The sequence below is a fragment of the Calidris pugnax genome, unplaced genomic scaffold (genome assembly GCF_001431845.1).
Source record: "Calidris pugnax isolate Ruff unplaced genomic scaffold, ASM143184v1 scaffold178, whole genome shotgun sequence".
In the NCBI taxonomy this organism is placed as follows: Eukaryota; Metazoa; Chordata; class Aves; order Charadriiformes; family Scolopacidae; genus Calidris; species Calidris pugnax.
The window spans coordinates 6,031,314-6,037,313 of NW_015090986.1; the positions used below are offsets into that span (position 1 = coordinate 6,031,314).

Sequence of the window (6,000 nt, forward strand, 5' to 3'; positions counted from 1 at the left end):
GAAAAGGAAAAGGTGCTACAAATGGATATCCTTTTGTAGAGCCTATTTATAAATAAAAATCAACTTTGTATTTTCAGTGCTGTAATACAACTAGTAAAACACTTCATTTAACATACATGCAATATTTAAAATATAAGTGCTTAGCTTCATGTAAAGTACAGTGAAAGTCAGTCTTTTTGCTTTTGCTGTAGAATTATTATGCAACAAAGGTTTAATTTAGTTTTCGATAGAATATGCACAACATATGTATGCACTTATATGTACACATATTTTTGCATTTTCCCTCCAGTTTAAATATGCAACACACAGGAAAAGATGCTTGAGTATGTGTTTCGAAGTATCTAATTTTGCTCAAATCTGTTAGTTGCAGCATCAGAAAATTGCGTCCTCTGCTTTGTATCTACAGATTCAGGTACGGTGCCGACAGCCATAATGTGAGTTTTGTTACTTGGCCTTGTCAGTGACTCTAAGCTGACAGTAGATCATTGCCACATGGCCACGCCACTCTCTAGGGGAGTGGGAGACATTAACCGAGTCAGCTTTGTTGTGCGATATTAAATAAGGCAGTTTTATAAAGCAGGGCATCAGTCCGCTAAGAAATGGAGTAGAGAGCAAAAATTATGTACAAACGAGCTTTGAAAAAGACAACTTCCTGGGTGGACTCCCCTTGTCTAAGGGATGATGAAGAAGGCAGCCATACAATAACTGTGTCACACTGCACGGTTGCAGGCATAGTGGTTTTACAATATCTAACATTATTGGGGTTAGACTCTGATATGGTAAATTATGGGGAAAATCATGGATTAGTCACAGTAAAAATGTCAAAAGCAATAGGAATTATACTTAAAAAAACCACATGAAGTTATATATGTGAAATGTGTTTGTGGTCAAGTTACCATTGTAGACCAACAGTGGTTACAATTATTATTTATTTATACAACATTTTTTTATGGGACTATATTGATAAATAGAAGACAATATCCTATCCTATTTACAATGTCAAATGCCAGTCTTGTCACAGGACTCTGGTCAGCTATGAGAGGCCTAAGAGGCAGGAACATTCCTGCTAGATCCCTCCAACCCTTACGTGTTTCAAAGCTGGATCTCCGAACCCTTGCAGTTGAGTCCTTGGTGTTGTTCTAGGGGTGTGAAGAGGACAGGAAAGTAACACAAAACATGGGAATTGCAACACAGGCTGGCTTTTCTACTCTCAGAACCAAAGCAGGAAAAGGAGTAGCCAGTCAGTGTTCACTCACATCTTAGCTAGTCCTGAGGCACATTAGGCCAAGCCGATACCAAGGATCAAGGTGGTGCAAAAACACTTATACTACCATCTGTAGGGACTCAGACACAGACGGCACTGCAAACAGAGCCAGAGATACACAACTCCTCTTTGGAAGATGAGCTACTTGTTAAGGGAGCCCATCAGTCATGCATGTCAGCTCCAACAGTGTTTTGCCGGGGGCGTTAACAGATAAACTAACAGTTGTTGCTGGAAGGAATCTATCTTCCTCATGTTTGCTAAGTCCTACTTCAAGATATCGCTTAGTAAATAAAAAGTATCACTAATACAGCTTTTGGAGGAGGAAGGAAGAAGAACAGCTGAATAGGTGAATCTTGTGTAAGAGCTAGAGCTCCCAACTCTTTCTACCTTTGTAATACAATGATCACTGTAAAATCTGTGTGATTGGGAGAGTATGTGCTTTAAGAAGCATATACTCTGTGAAATATCCATGTCATTGATAACTTGACAACTACAATTTGACTGGCAGCATATGGCAAAGTCAATGTTATGACAAGCCATTCCTTGGGGCAGGAATACTAATGATCAAAGACTTTACTTAAGGGGTAGCACTAGTAGCGTTGATCGTATTAGAATCAGCTTAGAGTTTTTTCATTGCTTGAGTCAACTGAAAATGGGCATAAAAGGAACCTGATACAATTAAATATTTTTATTAAATGTTAAATATTTAATTCTTTTTACTTTATTGAAAAGGCATTCATTTCATTTAATCATCTTCATGAGAAAAACAAAAAGTAGTAAAATTTTGACATCAGAAGAATGCACTGGATCTGTAAGATCTTTAGACTATAATATCTCTCTTGCTCATTAAAACATTCAGATTTGGGGCTATTAGTAAAAATAAATTACTAATGTCTGAAACACACTAATATCTCCATGGCTTAGAAAACAGCACCATTGCTCTAAGGTGTTTATAAAGAGATGGTGATCAGAGTGTCTTAAGGTCTGTGAGAAGAAAATCTTGCATTGTTGCCACAAAAATATGAGGAATTTTCTCAATGCTCTGTAGTGCTGATATTCCCAAACTCTCAAAAATTATGGATTTATTGCAGAGAATCCATGATAATTTTAGGAACAATTAATTTACAAGTCTGTCTCTTTCCTGGGTTTTGACCTTATATTACTCACAATAGAACCTTTTCAGGACAAGGACTAAGGATTCATTCTCTATTGAAGTTGGACTGTCACACCACTCCAGCATATATCACTACAGGCAAAAAACATGCCGAATTTACTGTGAGTGTTACAGTTCAAAAAACCAGGGTGAGCATCTGAAAAGAGAAGGAGGAGCAAAACAGATTTCCTTCTTTCTGGGAAGAAAGTAGACTCTATACATCCTACCACAGTACAGTCCGCAGGGTGCATGCCATTTTATGCTCAGGGTCTTATTTGGTTTGCAATGTTTTTGTCCTTAACTGCATCTGTTTGTTCATTCCATCTTGTTAAAACACTGATTATCTGCCTAGAAAGCATCTTCTTCAGTATGCAGTGCACCTTTCTCCAGATATTTACATGCAGACTTATCACTCTTAGTCCTGATCTGAACAAAGTTGAAGCAAGACCATCAGTTTCTTCCCAATTTTCCCTTGCTTTTCTTTACCATTATTACCTGCAGAAGGTATTTGCTCTACCAAAGACAAAAGACTAAAATAGTAATAAATAAAGATTACTACCAGTAGTACTACCCCTAGCAATAATAGCAAAAAGCTAAAGAGATCCTTTCCAGAAGAACTAAGGCAACATTCTCTGCCAGCTGGACCTCAAGAAACCTCTGAAGCTCAGAGAGGTGCTATTGTCTGCATCCCAGGCTCTCCAGTCTGTTATCTATAGAAAGGTTCACTGAATCACACTGTAAGCAGAAAAGGATTGCGAAAAATGCACACCCAAACTGTTTGGGAGAACTTTTTTTAATTACCGGTGGGTTAGAGATAACACCTGTGTGTATTATTCTTTCCTTCTGCCAGCCACTGAGAGCCAAGGAAGGGTTAACATCGATCAAAATGAGAGAATCTCTGTGTCTTTCTGCTATTCTGATAAATACTCAAAAAAGTCTGGTTTATCTTAAAACATTTTCCTTTGTCAAAAGCCTGCATTTCGGCTTTGATTTGGAAGTTTATGAAAGTTACCTGCAAATATTTTCTGAGCTAGTTTAGTTTACCTGTTTTTCTAGGCATCCCCCTGTTTCAAAGAAAAAAAAAATTAAAAAGGGAAAAAAGGAGGAATCCATGTCATTCCAGAAGCAGTAAAGATACACACACAGGAAAATGTCAGAAATGTGTGGTATATACAGTAGAATACTTTTTACTCAAAGAAATGAAATGTCCTTTTTTTTTTTTTCACATATCACCTCCTCTCCATTAACATATATATCCATTCACGCCCTTTGAAGGAAGTTCTACCAAATAAAGTCAGGAAAAAACTGGACTACAGAGCTTAGCATTTGCTTAAGGGGATTTCCTGTCATATGAGGACAACTGGGGGGTTAAAGAATAAAATTAGATAGATACAGAGAAACATGCCATGAGAGAAAAATGGAACTGAGGGGGTGTCAATATAGTTTCAATTGGTCAAGCAGTAGAATTCACAGGGATAAGAACTGGGAATCTTCTTCCATCTCCACCACCCACCCTCAAAATTTCATTCCAAACCAAACTGCTGTTTTAAATGAAAAACATATTTTCTCATCAAGATTAATATATTACTATCGAGTTGTTTATCAAGTTCACTACTAATAAAAACATTTTGGAAACCTGCTGCGGTCCCTAGGGTTGCCTGAAGCATTCTATTCCAGGATGCTTCAGGAATGCTGGCCAGCTGCAAAACTGCGATGAGAGAGGAAACTTCTGGCATGCCCACATGTACCACAGGATTTTCTCCCTAGAGAAACTGTTCAAGAACATGGTGTATTATAAAAGCAATGCCACAAGTGCTGTAAAATCCAAATTTTCATTAAGGGCCTTCAGTGGGAGATTTAGTTAAAAATCATCATGTTTGATTTCTAGATTGAAGACAATTGCGTATGCTGGTTTTGATACAAAATCTGAAGCTATATTTAACAAGCGTCCTTACTGGCAGACATAATGCTATTTGGTAATTTAAGGGAGTTTGTCTGAAACTATGAAACATCATGTAAAAGTCAAAAGTACTAAAAAAAAGTCAAGTCAGTAAGAAACATGACTGCATTTGTTCTTTACGGAACAATTGTTGGGAAGACTGTGATTTCATTTTGCTACATCTAAATACACTGTAAATGTGATCTCTCTCAAAGACAAATGATACAGTTTTGATGTTTACCTCAGTGCATCTGTACTAGCTAGATTTCTAGGCCAGAAAAAAATCAGCTGAAAAGTTTGAAAACAACTAGTTGTTTGAGATTTTTGCTACTTCCTACATCTGAAAAGTCTGATAACAAGAAGAGGACCAAGCTTTCCTCAAAGTATTTTGGCACTTTAAATGCAGATCCAAAGCAAACCAAAAAATAAAGAAGAGGACAGAACATTAAAGATAATTCTGTCTAAAGCTCTGTGACTTTGGTCTCTCTTAAATTAAACTTTGTACATTTCCAGCTGTGTAAGGTATATATACATGTAGTGCTTTACAGGTTTCTAAGATCCCTTCTCTTTACCATCAAGACAGATTTGTTCTCTACAATAAAGAACCTTCTGATCTATCGTAACATGATTTTAGAGCTCTCACTTAGGAACAAATAATATTATTGCCTGTATCAGCAAGGAAATGGCAAGGTAAAATTTCCTTGATACTACTTCAATATACAAAGAGCTAGAATGTCAGTCTGGGATGAGTACAGCCAGCAAAATCCAACTGCTTTTTCAAGTAACCCCCAAATTCTTTTTCAAAACCCAGGTCCTCTTTCACCCTAGAAGGCAGATAGGAGGCAGAAAAAAGGTACAGGCGTGCACTTACCCTAAAGCCAGAGGTTTAATAGAGGTCTTCGTCCAACACTTTTCTGAATAACAGTTTACACCATATTAGGAATAGAGAAAGAGGTCCTGTACTTACAGAGGTATGTGTGGCACTCAGAGAGTACTGTGTCATGTGTGTGATAAATGGAAAAAGCTGGAAGTTAAAATTATCCCCACAGTAAACACAGAAAACACCACCTTTGGGCTCTGATGGGGAAAGGAAAAGTCATCATTTACCAGTTCAAAATTATTAGTCTACAGGAAGAATGTCGTAAATTTATGTTATTAATAGGGCTCCTTATGATGTCTCTCTCCATAAATTAATATATGAATGTTTCAGCATTAGTGAGCTTCCTAGAACTTCGTCCTTTAAATATGAAAGTTTAAACAATGGTAGGTACAGTGCATGCTCATGTGTGAATCCATGATGAGAACTCAGATCTTATATTTCTCAAACAAATACCATTGTACCATGTAGCACCATATTTCATTCTCCTAGCCCTATCTCCAACCTAAATAAATAAATAGATAAATAAAGCATCTGTCAGACCACCACTCCTTAAAAAAGGTAAGAAAACCAGATCTTACAGACTCTAAGCAATGGTGAGCCCAGAACCCTGGCAATGCCTCGCTCTCCTAATCATTACAATGTGGGGGTATTTTTTAAGTCCAACCTAAATCTCCCTAAATTCACTCATGACCTTTAGTTTTCTTTCTTTCTAAGTGATAATAAAGGAGTTGATACTTTGTCTATTTTCTAACATGAACTCTAAT

The 6,000-nt window shown here is 37.1% G+C and overlaps 1 long non-coding RNA gene across 3 annotated transcripts in view; it reads right to left on the reverse strand.

Moving 5' to 3' along the window:
* LOC106894939 overlaps positions 1 to 5,330 on the reverse strand; it is a 39,689-nt gene extending 34,359 nt beyond the window's left edge. For all 3 annotated transcript variants that reach the window (XR_001413346.1, XR_001413344.1, XR_001413345.1), the window contains exon 1: positions 5,228 to 5,330. This is a non-coding gene — a long non-coding RNA (uncharacterized LOC106894939). The remainder of the gene's footprint in view (positions 1 to 5,227) is intronic.
* Between the last annotated feature and the right edge of the window lie 670 nt (positions 5,331 to 6,000).